The sequence below is a fragment of the Gopherus flavomarginatus genome, chromosome 11 (genome assembly GCF_025201925.1).
Source record: "Gopherus flavomarginatus isolate rGopFla2 chromosome 11, rGopFla2.mat.asm, whole genome shotgun sequence".
Taxonomy (NCBI): Eukaryota; Metazoa; Chordata; order Testudines; family Testudinidae; genus Gopherus; species Gopherus flavomarginatus.
Genome location: NC_066627.1, coordinates 9,261,387 through 9,263,986, shown reverse-complemented (window position 1 = coordinate 9,263,986; position 2,600 = coordinate 9,261,387). Strand labels below are relative to the sequence as shown.

Here is a 2,600-nt window from a genome sequence, read left to right as displayed (position 1 = left end):
CTCTCCCAACTGAGCTACTTTGGCAGCTGCATAACAGTATTTTGGCCTGTTGCTTCTCTGTCTGGGATGTTTTTGTCAGCAGTCGCACACAAAAAGGACAGGAAAAGAATGGATGCTTCACACCCCCACTGGACGAACCCGGCGCCCTTAGGTGTGGGGAGTAAGAAGTGTCTGTTAGCTGACAGGGCCTGTCCCCCAGGAGCTGGAACAGTAGCTGCCACCTCACCCTTGGCTCCAGGCTGTGAGAAATGCTCATTGCCTGGCTCCATGGGCGGATGTTGCTCCGTGCTCTGGAGAGCATCTGTATTGGTCTGTCAACCCCCTGTCTTCACTGAGCCAGTCTGGTAAGGTCTCAAGTGTCCCCTCTGGTCTGGCAGCTGAGAGTCTGTGCAGACATCAACCCCCCTGCCAGCCCCAGAGCCAGCAGCAGTGCCAGCCCCCCCCCCCAGCACCACAGGGGCACTCAATGAACTTCCTGTGGGGAAACGGCTCCTTATTGTCCAGCTGCTAGAGTGAGAGTCAGGAGAGAGCAGTGTCTGGCTCACCTTAGGGGAGAGAAGAGACCTGATGAGTATGGTTCTCCCTCAGTCTCCCCGCAATGCTGGTCACTTTGTATTGTCACTGTGATAGTCAGTGCTTCCCTTCAGGGCCGCCCTAGAGGGGTCCGGGACAAATCCCATGGAGTCACTGACTTGGCTCCTTTCACACACTAGAGAGGGGAGCAGAACTAAGGTTATGGCTCATCTATGGGGCACTAGGTGAGTGGCAGAGGCTAACAGGCACTGAGAGTTTGCCTGACCCCTCAGGGACACAGTGTGAGGTGGTGTCCCCAGGCATCTCTATGAAAGGAGCAGAAGAAGATTTACTTGGGGTGGGGAGACACTTGAGAGTGTCTCAGGGGGTTGTACAGAGATATTGCCCGGATAAGATACTGGCTAAAACACAGGCCTCGCTGTGAGCAGGATTTGAACCTGCGCAGGGGAAGCCTATGGATTTCAATTCCAACACCTTAACCACTCAGCCATCACAGCCGAAGCGCAAAGGTGCCCCAATGCCAGAGAAACTGGTAAAGGATCACAATGACCAGGTGTGAAGTCATCTGAACTACAGAATTCCCACCGCAAACCTGGCTCCCAAAGCACAGTGGGGGATTTGGGTTTGTTCTCTTTGCTTAGCCATGTGCAGTCGCACAGAGAGCGCATTTAAAAGTCTCCCCTCCCACAGAGCGGGAATGGGAAATGATTCTCAACTTGAAGCTTGATGTGAATGAGGATGTCTGGACCACAGGGCCAGGGACTGGCCTTTGCTATAGAAACCAGTGACACACGGAAACCAGGCTAAGGAAAATGTTTCTGGAGTCAATAACTGGAATAGCAGCAGTATTGTGCAGAGAAATGTCTCACAAGAGGAGACAGCGCATTGGTGGTTTGGTAGCAGAAGTCACAGCTACAGCAGGGGAGGTCTAGCTTTGGTTTCTGGCCAACAGAGGAAGGAGTTTAATTATCTCCGAATTTCAGTAGAAAAATTCAGACCCAAACTGTGTGTGGTGGGAGTTTCTCTGGTTTCGTTTGTTTTTCTCATTTGAAATGTCCTTGATCATTTTTCTGGGAAAACTATTTGGACAACTCAAAGGAAGAGTTAGAACAATTACAAATCTCCATGGGAGTAAAGAGGGTCTCTCAGCACCAGGGGAGGGGTGGAGATTTTCATGGAAGGGAGTTGAGGAGATAAATGAGAGGCTTTTGCTCCAGCAAAGGGAGCGGCTTGGGAGTTTCATTTTTACCAAGTGAATCCCCCCACCCCCTACACACACTGCTTCCCTGCTGCTGCTACCCCAGCTCAAATCTCACTGACACCCCCAGCATGTGACCTACAGCTTCCTCCTGACAAAGCCCTTATCTATCAGAGACAAAATCCCCTCATCTGCCCCTTCTCCCAGCTCAGCCCTCTGCCCCCAGAGCCCAGGACAGCCCCGACCTAGCCATGCCAGGGGGTCGGGCTTAATCTTCAAGGCCGAGCACAAAATCTTCAGCCGGGGACGTTTCGCTCCCTTCCCACCTTGGCCCAAGTGGCAAGGGAGAAACGGACGAGACACGCTGGCTGGAAGACACCTCTCTCCCCACTTCTCTATAGCCTTCTGTGATGTTATTAATATGAACTGGGACCGTAGGGATCATTGTTGCCACCACTGTTATATATGTGCAGCAAATATTGTGCAAAGGTTGTCGTGTGAGGTGTCTATGACAAGGTTATGATTTGCTGGTTATAATTATGCTAGCTGTATGTGTGTACCATTTTTGTATTTGAAGTTATGAATATGGGCTATGTACTTGTATCTCAAATGCATTTGATTCCAAGTAGCCTCAGTGTCATCAGCCCCCAACTCCTTCAGGAGTCCATAGCAAAGAGACCCCTCCACCCACAATCCTGGACTCCTTGGGAGGTGCCTCCCACACTCCCCCCCAACCCAATGGGGCATCAAGGAATAAAGTGGCAGCATCTAGTGTCAGTGGGGTTCAGTGGCTCAGGCCAGACACCTGAGCTGGGGACCCACCCCCATAGCACTGCTCGAGGGCCTGGGCCCGAGGTGTTCTCAGCCC

At 52.0% G+C, this 2,600-nt stretch overlaps 1 non-coding gene across 1 annotated transcript; it reads right to left on the bottom strand.

Moving 5' to 3' along the window:
• Window positions 1–950: 950 nt before the first annotated feature.
• On the bottom strand, window positions 951–1,031 carry TRNAS-UGA (transfer RNA serine (anticodon UGA)). The gene has a single exon. It is a non-coding gene; the product is annotated as a tRNA-Ser (tRNA).
• Window positions 1,032–2,600: the final 1,569 nt, after the last annotated feature.